A 21,193-nucleotide genomic window follows, 5' to 3' on the forward strand; every position below is an offset into this window, starting at 1 on the left:
TCTGTCATCCCGCATTTCCTCAGCAAATCAAGCTACCCATCTCAAGTCTCATGAGCTGAGGACGGCAAAGTCCCTGTGGGCTTAGGACAGTCAAAGAAACCCCTGGGCTGCATGCTAAGCCCCTTTTCGGCTTCACTTTCCGAATCCTGCCCTAGCTTGCGATTAGTTTTTTTCTCACTTCTTGCCCCCATCTCCCACCTTGCCTCATGGTCTCCCCTCCTCTGCGCACCTGACAGTTTGCCTGCCCTTCCACTGCCTGTCTCCAGACTTTCCAAGGAGAAAAGGCAAAGCACTAAAGCGGGCCGGGCAACGGGTCAAGTTCCGCTTTCGGCGACTAGCAGGGAGGTAGCGTGGCCGAGCGGTCTAAGGCGCTGGATTAAGGCTCCAGTCTCTTCGGAGGCGTGGGTTCAAATCCCACCGCTGCCACTTTTCCTGGCCTTGCATTTTAAAGAAGAACGTAACGTTGACCTCTTCCTTCATTAGTGCCACCTCTGTCGCAATGAGCAAGCGGATGGTATGCCACACCCTGCAGGAAAAAGGTTTCGCTTCTGACGTCTTGCTTTTCTGGACATCCAGTCTCAAGTTTCCCATCTGGAACGGCGCTCCCTGCTGCTTTGTGAAGGCTTGCTGCAAGAGCCTTCGAAACCCAGGAGCTCTTGCGTTGAGCTGTGACGCGTCCTGGGAAGACCTCCCGTTGCAGCGGAATGAGCCCCACTTCCAGGGCGTGCTGGTAGCAAATTTCCCACAGCCCACAGGGAGCAAACGATCCCAGGTGTGATGTATCACCAGGAGAGGCTGAGATGAGAGTAGGGGTTCACGCGTGTGCCCGGACCGAGGTTAATGATGGGATTAGAGCTAGGGTTAGATGCAGGGAAAGAGTGAGAGTTATAATTAGGGATAAAGCTAACAGGTGATCATTACTCGTCATGTAACATGATACAAAGGGTCAGAAGAGGAACTGATTCAGGGTTACAATTTGGACTTCGCAGACAACAGGAGCACTAAATGGTGCTGAGGGGGACTCAATAAAGTGGACCGGCCGCCTAATGTAAGCAATTGTGCACAAATATTGTACGATGACTAGCGTTGCCGGTGCTTTTTTCTTAAAGAGTCAGTTCTTGGCACCCATTCCCTACTTGACTCAGCCTAATCTTCAAGAATATTTGTCAAGAACTAAAAAAAATCCAGAAACGGTTTAACCTCCCCGTCGGGGAATTGAACCCCGGTCTCCCGCGTGACAGGCGGGGATACTGACCACTATACTAACGAGGAGACGTGAGGGCATGAAATGAACAGCTGCTGATGTCTGCACAGCATCCAGCGACCACCTAGCTGGCCTAGGGGGGTCTCATTTTCCCCCGTCAAACGGCTTGCCCGATCTAAGGCTAATTTCTTTCTTTTTATCGGCACCAGGCTTAAAACTCAGTTTAAGGCGATAGTTCCGGGCTATGTTTGACTCCAGAGTTGAATCTGTCATCCCGCATTTCCTCAGCAAATCAAGCTACCCATCTCAAGTCTCATGAGCTGAGGACGGCAAAGTCCCTGTGGGCTTAGGACAGTCAAAGAAACCCCTGGGCTGCATGCTAAGCCCCTTTTCGGCTTCACTTTCCGAATCCTGCCCTAGCTTGCGATTAGTTTTTTTCTCACTTCTTGCCCCCATCTCCCACCTTGCCTCATGGTCTCCCCTCCTCTGCGCACCTGACAGTTTGCCTGCCCTTCCACTGCCTGTCTCCAGACTTTCCAAGGAGAAAAGGCAAAGCACTAAAGCGGGCCGGGCAACGGGTCAAGTTCCGCTTTCGGCGACTAGCAGGGAGGTAGCGTGGCCGAGCGGTCTAAGGCGCTGGATTAAGGCTCCAGTCTCTTCGGAGGCGTGGGTTCAAATCCCACCGCTGCCACTTTTCCTGGCCTTGCATTTTAAAGAAGAACGTAACGTTGACCTCTTCCTTCATTAGTGCCACCTCTGTCGCAATGAGCAAGCGGATGGTATGCCACACCCTGCAGGAAAAAGGTTTCGCTTCTGACGTCTTGCTTTTCTGGACATCCAGTCTCAAGTTTCCCATCTGGAACGGCGCTCCCTGCTGCTTTGTGAAGGCTTGCTGCAAGAGCCTTCGAAACCCAGGAGCTCTTGCGTTGAGCTGTGACGCGTCCTGGGAAGACCTCCCGTTGCAGCGGAATGAGCCCCACTTCCAGGGCGTGCTGGTAGCAAATTTCCCACAGCCCACAGGGAGCAAACGATCCCAGGTGTGATGTATCACCAGAAAGGCTGAGATGAGAGTAGGGGTTCACGCGTGTGCCCGGACCGAGGTTAATGATGGGATTAGAGCTAGGGTTAGATGCAGGGAAAGAGTGAGAGTTATAATTAGGGATAAAGCTAACAGGTGATCATTACTCGTCATGTAACATGATACAAAGGGTCAGAAGAGGAACTGATTCAGGGTTACAATTTGGACTTCGCAGACAACAGGAGCACTAAATGGTGCTGAGGGGGACTCAATAAAGTGGACCGGCCGCCTAATGTAAGCAATTGTGCACAAATATTGTACGATGACTAGCGTTGCCGGTGCTTTTTTCTTAAAGAGTCAGTTCTTGGCACCCATTCCCTACTTGACTCAGCCTAATCTTCAAGAATATTTGTCAAGAACTAAAAAAAATCCAGAAAAGGTTTAACCTCCCCGTCGGGGAATTGAACCCCGGTCTGGCGGGGATACTGACCACTATACTAACGAGGAGACGTGAGGGCATGAAATGAACAGCTGCTGATGTCTGCACAGCATCCAGCGACCACCTAGCTGGCCTAGGGGGTCTCATTTTCCCCCGTCAAACGGCTTGCCCGATCTAAGGCTAATTTCTTTCTTTTTATCGGCACCAGGCTTAAAACTCAGTTTAAGGCGATAGTTCCGGGCTATGTTTGACTCCAGAGTTGAATCTGTCATCCCGCATTTCCTCAGCAAATCAAGCTACCCATCTCAAGTCTCATGAGCTGAGGACGGCAAAGTCCCTGTGGGCTTAGGACAGTCAAAGAAACCCCTGGGCTGCATGCTAAGCCCCTTTTCGGCTTCACTTTCCGAATCCTGCCCTAGCTTGCGATTAGTTTTTTTCTCACTTCTTGCCCCCATCTCCCACCTTGCCTCATGGTCTCCCCTCCTCTGCGCACCTGACAGTTTGCCTGCCCTTCCACTGCCTGTCTCCAGACTTTCCAAGGAGAAAAGGCAAAGCACTAAAGCGGGCCGGGCAACGGGTCAAGTTCCGCTTTCGGCGACTAGCAGGGAGGTAGCGTGGCCGAGCGGTCTAAGGCGCTGGATTAAGGCTCCAGTCTCTTCGGAGGCGTGGGTTCAAATCCCACCGCTGCCACTTTTCCTGGCCTTGCATTTTAAAGAAGAACGTAACGTTGACCTCTTCCTTCATTAGTGCCACCTCTGTCGCAATGAGCAAGCGGATGGTATGCCACACCCTGCAGGAAAAAGGTTTCGCTTCTGACGTCTTGCTTTTCTGGACATCCAGTCTCAAGTTTCCCATCTGGAACGGCGCTCCCTGCTGCTTTGTGAAGGCTTGCTGCAAGAGCCTTCGAAACCCAGGAGCTCTTGCGTTGAGCTGTGACGCGTCCTGGGAAGACCTCCCGTTGCAGCGGAATGAGCCCCACTTCCAGGGCGTGCTGGTAGCAAATTTCCCACAGCCCACAGGGAGCAAACGATCCCAGGTGTGATGTATCACCAGGAGAGGCTGAGATGAGAGTAGGGGTTCACGCGTGTGCCCGGACCGAGGTTAATGATGGGATTAGAGCTAGGGTTAGATGCAGGGAAAGAGTGAGAGTTATAATTAGGGATAAAGCTAACAGGTGATCATTACTCGTCATGTAACATGATACAAAGGGTCAGAAGAGGAACTGATTCAGGGTTACAATTTGGACTTCGCAGACAACAGGAGCACTAAATGGTGCTGAGGGGGACTCAATAAAGTGGACCGGCCGCCTAATGTAAGCAATTGTGCACAAATATTGTACGATGACTAGCGTTGCCGGTGCTTTTTTCTTAAAGAGTCAGTTCTTGGCACCCATTCCCTACTTGACTCAGCCTAATCTTCAAGAATATTTGTCAAGAACTAAAAAAAATCCAGAAAAGGTTTAACCTCCCCGTCGGGGAATTCCCCGGTCTCCCGCGTGACAGGCGGGGATACTGACCACTATACTAACGAGGAGACGTGAGGGCATGAAATGAACAGCTGCTGATGTCTGCACAGCATCCAGCGACCACCTAGCTGGCCTAGGGGGGTCTCATTTTCCCCCGTCAAACGGCTTGCCCGATCTAAGGCTAATTTCTTTCTTTTTATCGGCACCAGGCTTAAAACTCAGTTTAAGGCGATAGTTCCGGGCTATGTTTGACTCCAGAGTTGAATCTGTCATCCCGCATTTCCTCAGCAAATCAAGCTACCCATCTCAAGTCTCATGAGCTGAGGACGGCAAAGTCCCTGTGGGCTTAGGACAGTCAAAGAAACCCCTGGGCTGCATGCTAAGCCCCTTTTCGGCTTCACTTTCCGAATCCTGCCCTAGCTTGCGATTAGTTTTTTTCTCACTTCTTGCCCCCATCTCCCACCTTGCCTCATGGTCTCCCCTCCTCTGCGCACCTGACAGTTTGCCTGCCCTTCCACTGCCTGTCTCCAGACTTTCCAAGGAGAAAAGGCAAAGCACTAAAGCGGGCCGGGCAACGGGTCAAGTTCCGCTTTCGGCGACTAGCAGGGAGGTAGCGTGGCCGAGCGGTCTAAGGCGCTGGATTAAGGCTCCAGTCTCTTCGGAGGCGTGGGTTCAAATCCCACCGCTGCCACTTTTCCTGGCCTTGCATTTTAAAGAAGAACGTAACGTTGACCTCTTCCTTCATTAGTGCCACCTCTGTCGCAATGAGCAAGCGGATGGTATGCCACACCCTGCAGGAAAAAGGTTTCGCTTCTGACGTCTTGCTTTTCTGGACATCCAGTCTCAAGTTTCCCATCTGGAACGGCGCTCCCTGCTGCTTTGTGAAGGCTTGCTGCAAGAGCCTTCGAAACCCAGGAGCTCTTGCGTTGAGCTGTGACGCGTCCTGGGAAGACCTCCCGTTGCAGCGGAATGAGCCCCACTTCCAGGGCGTGCTGGTAGCAAATTTCCCACAGCCCACAGGGAGCAAACGATCCCAGGTGTGATGTATCACCAGGAGAGGCTGAGATGAGAGTAGGGGTTCACGCGTGTGCCCGGACCGAGGTTAATGATGGGATTAGAGCTAGGGTTAGATGCAGGGAAAGAGTGAGAGTTATAATTAGGGATAAAGCTAACAGGTGATCATTACTCGTCATGTAACATGATACAAAGGGTCAGAAGAGGAACTGATTCAGGGTTACAATTTGGACTTCGCAGACAACAGGAGCACTAAATGGTGCTGAGGGGGACTCAATAAAGTGGACCGGCCGCCTAATGTAAGCAATTGTGCACAAATATTGTACGATGACTAGCGTTGCCGGTGCTTTTTTCTTAAAGAGTCAGTTCTTGGCACCCATTCCCTACTTGACTCAGCCTAATCTTCAAGAATATTTGTCAAGAACTAAAAAAAATCCAGAAAAGGTTTAACCTCCCCGTCGGGGAATTGAGCCCCGGTCTCACGCGTGACAGGCGGGGATACTGACCACTATACTAACGAGGAGACGTGAGGGCATGAAATGAACAGCTGCTGATGTCTGCACAGCATCCAGCGACCACCTAGCTGGCCTAGGGGGTCTCATTTTCCCCCGTCAAACGGCTTGCCCGATCTAAGGCTAATTTCTTTCTTTTTATCGGCACCAGGCTTAAAACTCAGTTTAAGGCGATAGTTCCGGGCTAAGTTTGACTCCAGAGTTGAATCTGTCATCCCGCATTTCCTCAGCAAATCAAGCTACCCATCTCAAGTCTCATGAGCTGAGGACGGCAAAGTCCCTGTGGGCTTAGGACAGTCAAAGAAACCCCTGGGCTGCATGCTAAGCCCCTTTTCGGCTTCACTTTCCGAATCCTGCCCTAGCTTGCGATTAGTTTTTTTCTCACTTCTTGCCCCCATCTCCCACCTTGCCTCATGGTCTCCCCTCCTCTGCGCACCTGACAGTTTGCCTGCCCTTCCACTGCCTGTCTCCAGACTTTCCAAGGAGAAAAGGCAAAGCACTAAAGCGGGCCGGGCAACGGGTCAAGTTCCGCTTTCGGCGACTAGCAGGGAGGTAGCGTGGCCGAGCGGTCTAAGGCGCTGGATTAAGGCTCCAGTCTCTTCGGAGGCGTGGGTTCAAATCCCACCGCTGCCACTTTTCCTGGCCTTGCATTTTAAAGAAGAACGTAACGTTGACCTCTTCCTTCATTAGTGCCACCTCTGTCGCAATGAGCAAGCGGATGGTATGCCACACCCTGCAGGAAAAAGGTTTCGCTTCTGACGTCTTGCTTTTCTGGACATCCAGTCTCAAGTTTCCCATCTGGAACGGCGCTCCCTGCTGCTTTGTGAAGGCTTGCTGCAAGAGCCTTCGAAACCCAGGAGCTCTTGCGTTGAGCTGTGACGCGTCCTGGGAAGACCTCCCGTTGCAGCGGAATGAGCCCCACTTCCAGGGCGTGCTGGTAGCAAATTTCCCACAGCCCACAGGGAGCAAACGATCCCAGGTGTGATGTATCACCAGGAGAGGCTGAGATGAGAGTAGGGGTTCACGCGTGTGCCCGGACCGAGGTTAATGATGGGATTAGAGCTAGGGTTAGATGCAGGGAAAGAGTGAGAGTTATAATTAGGGATAAAGCTAACAGGTGATCATTACTCGTCATGTAACATGATACAAAGGGTCAGAAGAGGAACTGATTCAGGGTTACAATTTGGACTTCGCAGACAACAGGAGCACTAAATGGTGCTGAGGGGGACTCAATAAAGTGGACCGGCCGCCTAATGTAAGCAATTGTGCACAAATATTGTACGATGACTAGCGTTGCCGGTGCTTTTTTCTTAAAGAGTCAGTTCTTGGCACCCATTCCCTACTTGACTCAGCCTAATCTTCAAGAATATTTGTCAAGAACTAAAAAAAATCCAGAAACGGTTTAACCTCCCCGTCGGGGAATTGAACCCCGGTCTCCCGCGTGACAGGCGGGGATACTGACCACTATACTAACGAGGAGACGTGAGGGCATGAAATGAACAGCTGCTGATGTCTGCACAGCATCCAGCGACCACCTAGCTGGCCTAGGGGGGTCTCATTTTCCCCCGTCAAACGGCTTGCCCGATCTAAGGCTAATTTCTTTCTTTTTATCGGCACCAGGCTTAAAACTCAGTTTAAGGCGATAGTTCCGGGCTATGTTTGACTCCAGAGTTGAATCTGTCATCCCGCATTTCCTCAGCAAATCAAGCTACCCATCTCAAGTCTCATGAGCTGAGGACGGCAAAGTCCCTGTGGGCTTAGGACAGTCAAAGAAACCCCTGGGCTGCATGCTAAGCCCCTTTTCGGCTTCACTTTCCGAATCCTGCCCTAGCTTGCGATTAGTTTTTTTCTCACTTCTTGCCCCCATCTCCCACCTTGCCTCATGGTCTCCCCTCCTCTGCGCACCTGACAGTTTGCCTGCCCTTCCACTGCCTGTCTCCAGACTTTCCAAGGAGAAAAGGCAAAGCACTAAAGCGGGCCGGGCAACGGGTCAAGTTCCGCTTTCGGCGACTAGCAGGGAGGTAGCGTGGCCGAGCGGTCTAAGGCGCTGGATTAAGGCTCCAGTCTCTTCGGAGGCGTGGGTTCAAATCGCACCGCTGCCACTTTTCCTGGCCTTGCATTTTAAAGAAGAACGTAACGTTGACCTCTTCCTTCATTAGTGCCACCTCTGTCGCAATGAGCAAGCGGATGGTATGCCACACCCTGCAGGAAAAAGGTTTCGCTTCTGACGTCTTGCTTTTCTGGACATCCAGTCTCAAGTTTCCCATCTGGAACGGCGCTCCCTGCTGCTTTGTGAAGGCTTGCTGCAAGAGCCTTCGAAACCCAGGAGCTCTTGCGTTGAGCTGTGACGCGTCCTGGGAAGACCTCCCGTTGCAGCGGAATGAGCCCCACTTCCAGGGCGTGCTGGTAGCAAATTTCCCACAGCCCACAGGGAGCAAACGATCCCAGGTGTGATGTATCACCAGGAGAGGCTGAGATGAGAGTAGGGGTTCACGCGTGTGCCCGGACCGAGGTTAATGATGGGATTAGAGCTAGGGTTAGATGCAGGGAAAGAGTGAGAGTTATAATTAGGGATAAAGCTAACAGGTGATCATTACTCGTCATGTAACATGATACAAAGGGTCAGAAGAGGAACTGATTCAGGGTTACAATTTGGACTTCGCAGACAACAGGAGCACTAAATGGTGCTGAGGGGGACTCAATAAAGTGGACCGGCCGCCTAATGTAAGCAATTGTGCACAAATATTGTACGATGACTAGCGTTGCCGGTGCTTTTTTCTTAAAGAGTCAGTTCTTGGCACCCATTCCCTACTTGACTCAGCCTAATCTTCAAGAATATTTGTCAAGAACTAAAAAAAATCCAGAAAAGGTTTAACCTCCCCGTCGGGGAATTGAACCCCGGTCTGGCGGGGATACTGACCACTATACTAACGAGGAGACGTGAGGGCATGAAATGAACAGCTGCTGATGTCTGCACAGCATCCAGCGACCACCTAGCTGGCCTAGGGGGGTCTCATTTTCCCCCGTCAAACGGCTTGCCCGATCTAAGGCTAATTTCTTTCTTTTTATCGGCACCAGGCTTAAAACTCAGTTTAAGGCGATAGTTCCGGGCTATGTTTGACTCCAGAGTTGAATCTGTCATCCCGCATTTCCTCAGCAAATCAAGCTACCCATCTCAAGTCTCATGAGCTGAGGACGGCAAAGTCCCTGTGGGCTTAGGACAGTCAAAGAAACCCCTGGGCTGCATGCTAAGCCCCTTTTCGGCTTCACTTTCCGAATCCTGCCCTAGCTTGCGATTAGTTTTTTTCTCACTTCTTGCCCCCATCTCCCACCTTGCCTCATGGTCTCCCCTCCTCTGCGCACCTGACAGTTTGCCTGCCCTTCCACTGCCTGTCTCCAGACTTTCCAAGGAGAAAAGGCAAAGCACTAAAGCGGGCCGGGCAACGGGTCAAGTTCCGCTTTCGGCGACTAGCAGGGAGGTAGCGTGGCCGAGCGGTCTAAGGCGCTGGATTAAGGCTCCAGTCTCTTCGGAGGCGTGGGTTCAAATCCCACCGCTGCCACTTTTCCTGGCCTTGCATTTTAAAGAAGAACGTAACGTTGACCTCTTCCTTCATTAGTGCCACCTCTGTCGCAATGAGCAAGCGGATGGTATGCCACACCCTGCAGGAAAAAGGTTTCGCTTCTGACGTCTTGCTTTTCTGGACATCCAGTCTCAAGTTTCCCATCTGGAACGGCGCTCCCTGCTGCTTTGTGAAGGCTTGCTGCAAGAGCCTTCGAAACCCAGGAGCTCTTGCGTTGAGCTGTGACGCGTCCTGGGAAGACCTCCCGTTGCAGCGGAATGAGCCCCACTTCCAGGGCGTGCTGGTAGCAAATTTCCCACAGCCCACAGGGAGCAAACGATCCCAGGTGTGATGTATCACCAGGAGAGGCTGAGATGAGAGTAGGGGTTCACGCGTGTGCCCGGACCGAGGTTAATGATGGGATTAGAGCTAGGGTTAGATGCAGGGAAAGAGTGAGAGTTATAATTAGGGATAAAGCTAACAGGTGATCATTACTCGTCATGTAACATGATACAAAGGGTCAGAAGAGGAACTGATTCAGGGTTACAATTTGGACTTCGCAGACAACAGGAGCACTAAATGGTGCTCAGGGGGACTCAATAAAGTGGACCGGCCGCCTAATGTAAGCAATTGTGCACAAATATTGTACGATGACTAGCGTTGCCGGTGCTTTTTTCTTAAAGAGTCAGTTCTTGGCACCCATTCCCTACTTGACTCAGCCTAATCTTCAAGAATATTTGTCAAGAACTAAAAAAAATCCAGAAACGGTTTAACCTCCCCGTCGGGGAATTGAACCCCGGTGACAGGCGGGGATACTGACCACTATACTAACGAGGAGACGTGAGGGCATGAAATGAACAGCTGCTGATGTCTGCACAGCATCCAGCGACCACCTAGCTGGCCTAGGGGGGTCTCATTTTCCCCCGTCAAACGGCTTGCCCGATCTAAGGCTAATTTCTTTCTTTTTATCGGCACCAGGCTTAAAACTCAGTTTAAGGCGATAGTTCCGGGCTATGTTTGACTCCAGAGTTGAATCTGTCATCCCGCATTTCCTCAGCAAATCAAGCTACCCATCTCAAGTCTCATGAGCTGAGGACGGCAAAGTCCCTGTGGGCTTAGGACAGTCAAAGAAACCCCTGGGCTGCATGCTAAGCCCCTTTTCGGCTTCACTTTCCGAATCCTGCCCTAGCTTGCGATTAGTTTTTTTCTCACTTCTTGCCCCCATCTCCCACCTTGCCTCATGGTCTCCCCTCCTCTGCGCACCTGACAGTTTGCCTGCCCTTCCACTGCCTGTCTCCAGACTTTCCAAGGAGAAAAGGCAAAGCACTAAAGCGGGCCGGGCAACGGGTCAAGTTCCGCTTTCGGCAACTAGCAGGGAGGTAGCGTGGCCGAGCGGTCTAAGGCGCTGGATTAAGGCTCCAGTCTCTTCGGAGGCGTGGGTTCAAATCCCACCGCTGCCACTTTTCCTGGCCTTGCATTTTAAAGAAGAACGTAACGTTGACCTCTTCCTTCATTAGTGCCACCTCTGTCGCAATGAGCAAGCGGATGGTATGCCACACCCTGCAGGAAAAAGGTTTCGCTTCTGACGTCTTGCTTTTCTGGACATCCAGTCTCAAGTTTCCCATCTGGAACGGCGCTCCCTGCTGCTTTGTGAAGGCTTGCTGCAAGAGCCTTCGAAACCCAGGAGCTCTTGCGTTGAGCTGTGACGCGTCCTGGGAAGACCTCCCGTTGCAGCGGAATGAGCCCCACTTCCAGGGCGTGCTGGTAGCAAATTTCCCACAGCCCACAGGGAGCAAACGATCCCAGGTGTGATGTATCACCAGAAAGGCTGAGATGAGAGTAGGGGTTCACGCGTGTGCCCGGACCGAGGTTAATGATGGGATTAGAGCTAGGGTTAGATGCAGGGAAAGAGTGAGAGTTATAATTAGGGATAAAGCTAACAGGTGATCATTACTCGTCATGTAACATGATACAAAGGGTCAGAAGAGGAACTGATTCAGGGTTACAATTTGGACTTCGCAGACAACAGGAGCACTAAATGGTGCTGAGGGGGACTCAATAAAGTGGACCGGCCGCCTAATGTAAGCAATTGTGCACAAATATTGTACGATGACTAGCGTTGCCGGTGCTTTTTTCTTAAAGAGTCAGTTCTTGGCACCCATTCCCTACTTGACTCAGCCTAATCTTCAAGAATATTTGTCAAGAACTAAAAAAAATCCAGAAAAGGTTTAACCTCCCCGTCGGGGAATTGAACCCCGGTCTGGCGGGGATACTGACCACTATACTAACGAGGAGACGTGAGGGCATGAAATGAACAGCTGCTGATGTCTGCACAGCATCCAGCGACCACCTAGCTGGCCTAGGGGGTCTCATTTTCCCCCGTCAAACGGCTTGCCCGATCTAAGGCTAATTTCTTTCTTTTTATCGGCACCAGGCTTAAAACTCAGTTTAAGGCGATAGTTCCGGGCTATGTTTGACTCCAGAGTTGAATCTGTCATCCCGCATTTCCTCAGCAAATCAAGCTACCCATCTCAAGTCTCATGAGCTGAGGACGGCAAAGTCCCTGTGGGCTTAGGACAGTCAAAGAAACCCCTGGGCTGCATGCTAAGCCCCTTTTCGGCTTCACTTTCCGAATCCTGCCCTAGCTTGCGATTAGTTTTTTTCTCACTTCTTGCCCCCATCTCCCACCTTGCCTCATGGTCTCCCCTCCTCTGCGCACCTGACAGTTTGCCTGCCCTTCCACTGCCTGTCTCCAGACTTTCCAAGGAGAAAAGGCAAAGCACTAAAGCGGGCCGGGCAACGGGTCAAGTTCCGCTTTCGGCGACTAGCAGGGAGGTAGCGTGGCCGAGCGGTCTAAGGCGCTGGATTAAGGCTCCAGTCTCTTCGGAGGCGTGGGTTCAAATCCCACCGCTGCCACTTTTCCTGGCCTTGCATTTTAAAGAAGAACGTAACGTTGACCTCTTCCTTCATTAGTGCCACCTCTGTCGCAATGAGCAAGCGGATGGTATGCCACACCCTGCAGGAAAAAGGTTTCGCTTCTGACGTCTTGCTTTTCTGGACATCCAGTCTCAAGTTTCCCATCTGGAACGGCGCTCCCTGCTGCTTTGTGAAGGCTTGCTGCAAGAGCCTTCGAAACCCAGGAGCTCTTGCGTTGAGCTGTGACGCGTCCTGGGAAGACCTCCCGTTGCAGCGGAATGAGCCCCACTTCCAGGGCGTGCTGGTAGCAAATTTCCCACAGCCCACAGGGAGCAAACGATCCCAGGTGTGATGTATCACCAGGAGAGGCTGAGATGAGAGTAGGGGTTCACGCGTGTGCCCGGACCGAGGTTAATGATGGGATTAGAGCTAGGGTTAGATGCAGGGAAAGAGTGAGAGTTATAATTAGGGATAAAGCTAACAGGTGATCATTACTCGTCATGTAACATGATACAAAGGGTCAGAAGAGGAACTGATTCAGGGTTACAATTTGGACTTCGCAGACAACAGGAGCACTAAATGGTGCTGAGGGGGACTCAATAAAGTGGACCGGCCGCCTAATGTAAGCAATTGTGCACAAATATTGTACGATGACTAGCGTTGCCGGTGCTTTTTTCTTAAAGAGTCAGTTCTTGGCACCCATTCCCTACTTGACTCAGCCTAATCTTCAAGAATATTTGTCAAGAACTAAAAAAAATCCAGAAAAGGTTTAACCTCCCCGTCGGGGAATTGAACCCCGGTCTCCCGCGTGACAGGCGGGGATACTGACCACTATACTAACGAGGAGACGTGAGGGCATGAAATGAACAGCTGCTGATGTCTGCACAGCATCCAGCGACCACCTAGCTGGCCTAGGGGGGTCTCATTTTCCCCCGTCAAACGGCTTGCCCGATCTAAGGCTAATTTCTTTCTTTTTATCGGCACCAGGCTTAAAACTCAGTTTAAGGCGATAGTTCCGGGCTATGTTTGACTCCAGAGTTGAATCTGTCATCCCGCATTTCCTCAGCAAATCAAGCTACCCATCTCAAGTCTCATGAGCTGAGGACGGCAAAGTCCCTGTGGGCTTAGGACAGTCAAAGAAACCCCTGGGCTGCATGCTAAGCCCCTTTTCGGCTTCACTTTCCGAATCCTGCCCTAGCTTGCGATTAGTTTTTTTCTCACTTCTTGCCCCCATCTCCCACCTTGCCTCATGGTCTCCCCTCCTCTGCGCACCTGACAGTTTGCCTGCCCTTCCACTGCCTGTCTCCAGACTTTCCAAGGAGAAAAGGCAAAGCACTAAAGCGGGCCGGGCAACGGGTCAAGTTCCGCTTTCGGCGACTAGCAGGGAGGTAGCGTGGCCGAGCGGTCTAAGGCGCTGGATTAAGGCTCCAGTCTCTTCGGAGGCGTGGGTTCAAATCCCACCGCTGCCACTTTTCCTGGCCTTGCATTTTAAAGAAGAACGTAACGTTGACCTCTTCCTTCATTAGTGCCACCTCTGTCGCAATGAGCAAGCGGATGGTATGCCACACCCTGCAGGAAAAAGGTTTCGCTTCTGACGTCTTGCTTTTCTGGACATCCAGTCTCAAGTTTCCCATCTGGAACGGCGCTCCCTGCTGCTTTGTGAAGGCTTGCTGCAAGAGCCTTCGAAACCCAGGAGCTCTTGCGTTGAGCTGTGACGCGTCCTGGGAAGACCTCCCGTTGCAGCGGAATGAGCCCCACTTCCAGGGCGTGCTGGTAGCAAATTTCCCACAGCCCACAGGGAGCAAACGATCCCAGGTGTGATGTATCACCAGGAGAGGCTGAGATGAGAGTAGGGGTTCACGCGTGTGCCCGGACCGAGGTTAATGATGGGATTAGAGCTAGGGTTAGATGCAGGGAAAGAGTGAGAGTTATAATTAGGGATAAAGCTAACAGGTGATCATTACTCGTCATGTAACATGATACAAAGGGTCAGAAGAGGAACTGATTCAGGGTTACAATTTGGACTTCGCAGACAACAGGAGCACTAAATGGTGCTCAGGGGGACTCAATAAAGTGGACCGGCCGCCTAATGTAAGCAATTGTGCACAAATATTGTACGATGACTAGCGTTGCCGGTGCTTTTTTCTTAAAGAGTCAGTTCTTGGCACCCATTCCCTACTTGACTCAGCCTAATCTTCAAGAATATTTGTCAAGAACTAAAAAAAATCCAGAAACGGTTTAACCTCCCCGTCGGGGAATTGAACCCCGGTCTCCCGCGTGACAGGCGGGGATACTGACCACTATACTAACGAGGAGACGTGAGGGCATGAAATGAACAGCTGCTGATGTCTGCACAGCATCCAGCGACCACCTAGCTGGCCTAGGGGGGTCTCATTTTCCCCCGTCAAACGGCTTGCCCGATCTAAGGCTAATTTCTTTCTTTTTATCGGCACCAGGCTTAAAACTCAGTTTAAGGCGATAGTTCCGGGCTATGTTTGACTCCAGAGTTGAATCTGTCATCCCGCATTTCCTCAGCAAATCAAGCTACCCATCTCAAGTCTCATGAGCTGAGGACGGCAAAGTCCCTGTGGGCTTAGGACAGTCAAAGAAACCCCTGGGCTGCATGCTAAGCCCCTTTTCGGCTTCACTTTCCGAATCCTGCCCTAGCTTGCGATTAGTTTTTTTCTCACTTCTTGCCCCCATCTCCCACCTTGCCTCATGGTCTCCCCTCCTCTGCGCACCTGACAGTTTGCCTGCCCTTCCACTGCCTGTCTCCAGACTTTCCAAGGAGAAAAGGCAAAGCACTAAAGCGGGCCGGGCAACGGGTCAAGTTCCGGTTTCGGCGACTAGCAGGGAGGTAGCGTGGCCGAGCGGTCTAAGGCGCTGGATTAAGGCTCCAGTCTCTTCGGAGGCGTGGGTTCAAATCCCACCGCTGCCACTTTTCCTGGCCTTGCATTTTAAAGAAGAACGTAACGTTGACCTCTTCCTTCATTAGTGCCACCTCTGTCGCAATGAGCAAGCGGATGGTATGCCACACCCTGCAGGAAAAAGGTTTCGCTTCTGACGTCTTGCTTTTCTGGACATCCAGTCTCAAGTTTCCCATCTGGAACGGCGCTCCCTGCTGCTTTGTGAAGGCTTGCTGCAAGAGCCTTCGAAACCCAGGAGCTCTTGCGTTGAGCTGTGACGCGTCCTGGGAAGACCTCCCGTTGCAGCGGAATGAGCCCCACTTCCAGGGCGTGCTGGTAGCAAATTTCCCACAGCCCACAGGGAGCAAACGATCCCAGGTGTGATGTATCACCAGGAGAGGCTGAGATGAGAGTAGGGGTTCACGCGTGTGCCCGGACCGAGGTTAATGATGGGATTAGAGCTAGGGTTAGATGCAGGGAAAGAGTGAGAGTTATAATTAGGGATAAAGCTAACAGGTGATCATTACTCGTCATGTAACATGATACAAAGGGTCAGAAGAGGAACTGATTCAGGGTTACAATTTGGACTTCGCAGACAACAGGAGCACTAAATGGTGCTGAGGGGGACTCAATAAAGTGGACCGGCCGCCTAATGTAAGCAATTGTGCACAAATATTGTACGATGACTAGCGTTGCCGGTGCTTTTTTCTTAAAGAGTCAGTTCTTGGCACCCATTCCCTACTTGACTCAGCCTAATCTTCAAGAATATTTGTCAAGAACTAAAAAAAATCCAGAAAAGGTTTAACCTCCCCGTCGGGGAATTGAACCCCGGTCTCCCGCGTGACAGGCGGGGATACTGACCACTATACTAACGAGGAGACGTGAGGGCATGAAATGAACAGCTGCTGATGTCTGCACAGCATCCAGCGACCACCTAGCTGGCCTAGGGGGATCTCATTTTCCCCCGTCAAACGGCTTGCCCGATCTAAGGCTAATTTCTTTCTTTTTATCGGCACCAGGCTTAAAACTCAGTTTAAGGCGATAGTTCCGGGCTATGTTTGACTCCAGAGTTGAATCTGTCATCCCGCATTTCCTCAGCAAATCAAGCTACCCATCTCAAGTCTCATGAGCTGAGGACGGCAAAGTCCCTGTGGGCTTAGGACAGTCAAAGAAACCCCTGGGCTGCATGCTAAGCCCCTTTTCGGCTTCACTTTCCGAATCCTGCCCTAGCTTGCGATTAGTTTTTTTCTCACTTCTTGCCCCCATCTCCCACCTTGCCTCATGGTCTCCCCTCCTCTGCGCACCTGACAGTTTGCCTGCCCTTCCACTGCCTGTCTCCAGACTTTCCAAGGAGAAAAGGCAAAGCACTAAAGCGGGCCGGGCAACGGGTCAAGTTCCGCTTTCGGCGACTAGCAGGGAGGTAGCGTGGCCGAGCGGTCTAAGGCGCTGGATTAAGGCTCCAGTCTCTTCGGAGGCGTGGGTTCAAATCCCACCGCTGCCACTTTTCCTGGCCTTGCATTTTAAAGAAGAACGTAACGTTGACCTCTTCCTTCATTAGTGCCACCTCTGTCGCAATGAGCAAGCGGATGGTATGCCACACCCTGCAGGAAAAAGGTTTCGCTTCTGACGTCTTGCTTTTCTGGACATCCAGTCTCAAGTTTCCCATCTGGAACGGCGCTCCCTGCTGCTTTGTGAAGGCTTGCTGCAAGAGCCTTCGAAACCCAGGAGCTCTTGCGTTGAGCTGTGACGCGTCCTGGGAAGACCTCCCGTTGCAGCGGAATGAGCCCCACTTCCAGGGCGTGCTGGTAGCAAATTTCCCACAGCCCACAGGGAGCAAACGATCCCAGGTGTGATGTATCACCAGGAGAGGCTGAGATGAGAGTAGGGGTTCACGCGTGTGCCCGGACCGAGGTTAATGATGGGATTAGAGCTAGGGTTAGATGCAGGGAAAGAGTGAGAGTTATAATTAGGGATAAAGCTAACAGGTGATCATTACTCGTCATGTAACATGATACAAAGGGTCAGAAGAGGAACTGATTCAGGGTTACAATTTGGACTTCGCAGACAACAGGAGCACTAAATGGTGCTCAGGGGGACTCAATAAAGTGGACCGGCCGCCTAATGTAAGCAATTGTGCACAAATATTGTACGATGACTAGCGTTGCCGGTGCTTTTTTCTTAAAGAGTCAGTTCTTGGCACCCATTCCCTACTTGACTCAGCCTAATCTTCAAGAATATTTGTCAAGAACTAAAAAAAATCCAGAAACGGTTTAACCTCCCCGTCGGGGAATTGAACCCCGGTCTCCCGCGTGACAGGCGGGGATACTGACCACTATACTAACGAGGAGACGTGAGGGCATGAAATGAACAGCTGCTGATGTCTGCACAGCATCCAGCGACCACCTAGCTGGCCTAGGGGGGTCTCATTTTCCCCCGTCAAACGGCTTGCCCGATCTAAGGCTAATTTCTTTCTTTTTATCGGCACCAGGCTTAAAACTCAGTTTAAGGCGATAGTTCCGGGCTATGTTTGACTCCAGAGTTGAATCTGTCATCCCGCATTTCCTCAGCAAATCAAGCTACCCATCTCAAGTCTCATGAGCTGAGGACGGCAAAGTCCCTGTGGGCTTAGGACAGTCAAAGAAACCCCTGGGCTGCATGCTAAGCCCCTTTTCGGCTTCACTTTCCGAATCCTGCCCTAGCTTGCGATTAGTTTTTTTCTCACTTCTTGCCCCCATCTCCCACCTTGCCTCATGGTCTCCCCTCCTCTGCGCACCTGACAGTTTGCCTGCCCTTCCACTGCCTGTCTCCAGACTTTCCAAGGAGAAAAGGCAAAGCACTAAAGCGGGCCGGGCAACGGGTCAAGTTCCGCTTTCGGCGACTAGCAGGGAGGTAGCGTGGCCGAGCGGTCTAAGGCGCTGGATTAAGGCTCCAGTCTCTTCGGAGGCGTGGGTTCAAATCCCACCGCTGCCACTTTTCCTGGCCTTGCATTTTAAAGAAGAACGTAACGTTGACCTCTTCCTTCATTAGTGCCACCTCTGTCGCAATGAGCAAGCGGATGGTATGCCACACCCTGCAGGAAAAAGGTTTCGCTTCTGACGTCTTGCTTTTCTGGACATCCAGTCTCAAGTTTCCCATCTGGAACGGCGCTCCCTGCTGCTTTGTGAAGGCTTGCTGCAAGAGCCTTCGAAACCCAGGAGCTCTTGCGTTGAGCTGTGACGCGTCCTGGGAAGACCTCCCGTTGCAGCGGAATGAGCCCCACTTCCAGGGCGTGCTGGTAGCAAATTTCCCACAGCCCACAGGGAGCAAACGATCCCAGGTGTGATGTATCACCAGGAGAGGCTGAGATGAGAGTAGGGGTTCACGCGTGTGCCCGGACCGAGGTTAATGATGGGATTAGAGCTAGGGTTAGATGCAGGGAAAGAGTGAGAGTTATAATTAGGGATAAAGCTAACAGGTGATCATTACTCGTCATGTAACATGATACAAAGGGTCAGAAGAGGAACTGATTCAGGGTTACAATTTGGACTTCGCAGACAACAGGAGCACTAAATGGTGCTGAGGGGGACTCAATAAAGTGGACCGGCCGCCTAATGTAAGCAATTGTGCACAAATATTGTACGATGACTAGCGTTGCCGGTGCTTTTTTCTTAAAGAGTCAGTTCTTGGCACCCATTCCCTACTTGACTCAGCCTAATCTTCAAGAATATTTGTCAAGAACTAAAAAAAATCCAGAAACGGTTTAACCTCCCCGTCGGGGAATTGAACCCCGGTCTCCCGCGTGACAGGCGGGGATACTGACCACTATACTAACGAGGAGACGTGAGGGCATGAAATGAACAGCTGCTGATGTCTGCACAGCATCCAGCGACCACCTAGCTGGCCTAGGGGGGTCTCATTTTCCCCCGTCAAACGGCTTGCCCGATCTAAGGCTAATTTCTTTCTTTTTATCGGCACCAGGCTTAAAACTCAGTTTAAGGCGATAGTTCCGGGCTATGTTTGACTCCAGAGTTGAATCTGTCATCCCGCATTTCCTCAGCAAATCAAGCTACCCATCTCAAGTCTCATGAGCTGAGGACGGCAAAGTCCCTGTGGGCTTAGGACAGTCAAAGAAACCCCTGGGCTGCATGCTAAGCCCCTTTTCGGCTTCACTTTCCGAATCCTGCCCTAGCTTGCGATTAGTTTTTTTCTCACTTCTTGCCCCCATCTCCCACCTTGCCTCATGGTCTCCCCTCCTCTGCGCACCTGACAGTTTGCCTGCCCTTCCACTGCCTGTCTCCAGACTTTCCAAGGAGAAAAGGCAAAGCACTAAAGCGGGCCGGGCAACGGGTCAAGTTCCGCTTTCGGCGACTAGCAGGGAGGTAGCGTGGCCGAGCGGTCTAAGGCGCTGGATTAAGGCTCCAGTCTCTTCGGAGGCGTGGGTTCAAATCGCACCGCTGCCACTTTTCCTGGCCTTGCATTTTAAAGAAGAACGTAACGTTGACCTCTTCCTTCATTAGTGCCACCTCTGTCGCAATGAGCAAGCGGATGGTATGCCACACCCTGCAGGAAAAAGGTTTCGCTTCTGACGTCTTGCTTTTCTGGACATCCAGTCTCAAGTTTCCCATCTGGAACGGCGCTCCCTGCTGCTTTGTGAAGGCTTGCTGCAAGAGCCTTCGAAACCCAGGAGCTCTTGCGTTGAGCTGTGACGCGTCCTGGGAAGACCTCCCGTTGCAGCGGAATGAGCCCCACTTCCAGGGCGTGCTGGTAGCAAATTTCCCACAGCCCACAGGGAGCAAACGATCCCAGGTGTGATGTATCACCAGGAGAGGCTGAGATGAGAGTAGGGGTTCACGCGTGTGCCCGGACCGAGGTTAATGATGGGATTAGAGCTAGGGTTAGATGCAGGGAAAGAGTGAGAGTTATAATTAGGGATAAAGCTAACAGGTGATCATTACTCGTCATGTAACATGATACAAAGGGTCAGAAGAGGAACTGATTCAGGGTTACAATTTGGACTTCGCAGACAACAGGAGCACTAAATGGTGCTGAGGGGGACTCAATAAAGTGGACCGGCCGCCTAATGTAAGCAATTGTGCACAAATATTGTACGATGACTAGCGTTGCCGGTGCTTTTTTCTTAAAGAGTCAGTTCTTGGCACCCATTCCCTACTTGACTCAGCCTAATCTTCAAGAATATTTGTCAAGAACTAAAAAAAATCCAGAAAAGGTTTAACCTCCCCGTCGGGGAATTGAACCCCGGTCTCCCGCGTGACAGGCGGGGATACTGACCACTATACTAACGAGGAGACGTGAGGGCATGAAATGAACAGCTGCTGATGTCTGCACAGCATCCAGCGACCACCTAGCTGGCCTAGGGGGGTCTCATTTTCCCCCGTCAAACGGCTTGCCCGATCTAAGGCTAATTTCTTTCTTTTTATCGGCACCAGGCTTAAAACTCAGTTTAAGGCGATAGTTCCGGGCTATGTTTGACTCCAGAGTTGAATCTGTCATCCCGCATTTCCTCAGCAAATCAAGCTACCCATCTCAAGTCTCATGAGCTGAGGACGGCAAAGTCCCTGTGGGCTTAGGACAGTCAAAGAAACCCCTGGGCTGCATGCTAAGCCCCTTTTCGGCTTCACTTTCCGAATCCTGCCCTAGCTTGCGATTAGTTTTTTTCTCACTTCTTGCCCCCATCTCCCACCTTGCCTCATGGTCTCCCCTCCTCTGCGCACCTGACAGTTTGCCTGCCCTTCCACTGCCTGTCTCCAGACTTTCCAAGGAGAAAAGGCAAAGCACTAAAGCGGGCCGGGCAACGGGTCAAGTTCCGCTTTCGGCGACTAGCAGGGAGGTAGCGTGGCCGAGCGGTCTAAGGCGCTGGATTAAGGCTCCAGTCTCTTCGGAGGCGTGGGTTCAAATCGCACCGCTGCCACTTTTCCTGGCCTTGCATTTTAAAGAAGAACGTAACGTTGACCTCTTCCTTCATTAGTGCCACCTCTGTCGCAATGAGCAAGCGGATGGTATGCCACACCCTGCAGGAAAAAGGTTTCGCTTCTGACGTCTTGCTTTTCTGGACATCCAGTCTCAAGTTTCCCATCTGGAACGGCGCTCCCTGCTGCTTTGTGAAGGCTTGCTGCAAGAGCCTTCGAAACCCAGGAGCTCTTGCGTTGAGCTGTGACGCGT

At 51.6% G+C, this 21,193-nt stretch overlaps 20 non-coding genes across 20 annotated transcripts; 12 read left to right on the forward strand and 8 right to left on the reverse strand.

Annotated features, from left to right (window-relative positions):
• The first annotated feature begins 344 nt into the window (after positions 1-344).
• TRNAL-AAG (transfer RNA leucine (anticodon AAG)) lies at positions 345-426 on the forward strand. Its single transcript has one exon. It is a non-coding gene; the product is annotated as a tRNA-Leu (tRNA).
• Positions 427-1,200: 774 nt separating this feature from the next.
• On the reverse strand, positions 1,201-1,272 carry TRNAD-GUC (transfer RNA aspartic acid (anticodon GUC)). The gene has a single exon. It is a non-coding gene; the product is annotated as a tRNA-Asp (tRNA).
• A 541-nt stretch (positions 1,273-1,813) lies between these two features.
• TRNAL-AAG (transfer RNA leucine (anticodon AAG)) lies at positions 1,814-1,895 on the forward strand. The gene has a single exon. It is a non-coding gene; the product is annotated as a tRNA-Leu (tRNA).
• Positions 1,896-3,269: 1,374 nt separating this feature from the next.
• TRNAL-AAG (transfer RNA leucine (anticodon AAG)) lies at positions 3,270-3,351 on the forward strand. The gene has a single exon. It is a non-coding gene; the product is annotated as a tRNA-Leu (tRNA).
• A 1,384-nt stretch (positions 3,352-4,735) lies between these two features.
• Positions 4,736-4,817, forward strand: TRNAL-AAG (transfer RNA leucine (anticodon AAG)). Its single transcript has one exon. It is a non-coding gene; the product is annotated as a tRNA-Leu (tRNA).
• A 1,386-nt stretch (positions 4,818-6,203) lies between these two features.
• TRNAL-AAG (transfer RNA leucine (anticodon AAG)) lies at positions 6,204-6,285 on the forward strand. Its single transcript has one exon. It is a non-coding gene; the product is annotated as a tRNA-Leu (tRNA).
• A 774-nt stretch (positions 6,286-7,059) lies between these two features.
• Positions 7,060-7,131, reverse strand: TRNAD-GUC (transfer RNA aspartic acid (anticodon GUC)). Its single transcript has one exon. It is a non-coding gene; the product is annotated as a tRNA-Asp (tRNA).
• A 1,999-nt stretch (positions 7,132-9,130) lies between these two features.
• On the forward strand, positions 9,131-9,212 carry TRNAL-AAG (transfer RNA leucine (anticodon AAG)). The gene has a single exon. It is a non-coding gene; the product is annotated as a tRNA-Leu (tRNA).
• Positions 9,213-10,590: 1,378 nt separating this feature from the next.
• Positions 10,591-10,672, forward strand: TRNAL-AAG (transfer RNA leucine (anticodon AAG)). Its single transcript has one exon. It is a non-coding gene; the product is annotated as a tRNA-Leu (tRNA).
• A 1,374-nt stretch (positions 10,673-12,046) lies between these two features.
• On the forward strand, positions 12,047-12,128 carry TRNAL-AAG (transfer RNA leucine (anticodon AAG)). The gene has a single exon. It is a non-coding gene; the product is annotated as a tRNA-Leu (tRNA).
• A 774-nt stretch (positions 12,129-12,902) lies between these two features.
• Positions 12,903-12,974, reverse strand: TRNAD-GUC (transfer RNA aspartic acid (anticodon GUC)). The gene has a single exon. It is a non-coding gene; the product is annotated as a tRNA-Asp (tRNA).
• A 541-nt stretch (positions 12,975-13,515) lies between these two features.
• Positions 13,516-13,597, forward strand: TRNAL-AAG (transfer RNA leucine (anticodon AAG)). The gene has a single exon. It is a non-coding gene; the product is annotated as a tRNA-Leu (tRNA).
• A 774-nt stretch (positions 13,598-14,371) lies between these two features.
• On the reverse strand, positions 14,372-14,443 carry TRNAD-GUC (transfer RNA aspartic acid (anticodon GUC)). Its single transcript has one exon. It is a non-coding gene; the product is annotated as a tRNA-Asp (tRNA).
• Positions 14,444-14,984: 541 nt separating this feature from the next.
• On the forward strand, positions 14,985-15,066 carry TRNAL-AAG (transfer RNA leucine (anticodon AAG)). Its single transcript has one exon. It is a non-coding gene; the product is annotated as a tRNA-Leu (tRNA).
• A 774-nt stretch (positions 15,067-15,840) lies between these two features.
• On the reverse strand, positions 15,841-15,912 carry TRNAD-GUC (transfer RNA aspartic acid (anticodon GUC)). Its single transcript has one exon. It is a non-coding gene; the product is annotated as a tRNA-Asp (tRNA).
• Positions 15,913-16,453: 541 nt separating this feature from the next.
• On the forward strand, positions 16,454-16,535 carry TRNAL-AAG (transfer RNA leucine (anticodon AAG)). Its single transcript has one exon. It is a non-coding gene; the product is annotated as a tRNA-Leu (tRNA).
• A 774-nt stretch (positions 16,536-17,309) lies between these two features.
• Positions 17,310-17,381, reverse strand: TRNAD-GUC (transfer RNA aspartic acid (anticodon GUC)). Its single transcript has one exon. It is a non-coding gene; the product is annotated as a tRNA-Asp (tRNA).
• A 541-nt stretch (positions 17,382-17,922) lies between these two features.
• TRNAL-AAG (transfer RNA leucine (anticodon AAG)) lies at positions 17,923-18,004 on the forward strand. Its single transcript has one exon. It is a non-coding gene; the product is annotated as a tRNA-Leu (tRNA).
• Positions 18,005-18,778: 774 nt separating this feature from the next.
• TRNAD-GUC (transfer RNA aspartic acid (anticodon GUC)) lies at positions 18,779-18,850 on the reverse strand. The gene has a single exon. It is a non-coding gene; the product is annotated as a tRNA-Asp (tRNA).
• Positions 18,851-20,247: 1,397 nt separating this feature from the next.
• On the reverse strand, positions 20,248-20,319 carry TRNAD-GUC (transfer RNA aspartic acid (anticodon GUC)). The gene has a single exon. It is a non-coding gene; the product is annotated as a tRNA-Asp (tRNA).
• Between the last annotated feature and the right edge of the window lie 874 nt (positions 20,320-21,193).

Source organism: Ambystoma mexicanum, unplaced genomic scaffold, assembly GCF_040938575.1.
Source record: "Ambystoma mexicanum isolate Mex_15411 unplaced genomic scaffold, UKY_AmexF1_1 Mex_scaf20, whole genome shotgun sequence".
Taxonomy (NCBI): Eukaryota; Metazoa; Chordata; class Amphibia; order Caudata; family Ambystomatidae; genus Ambystoma; species Ambystoma mexicanum.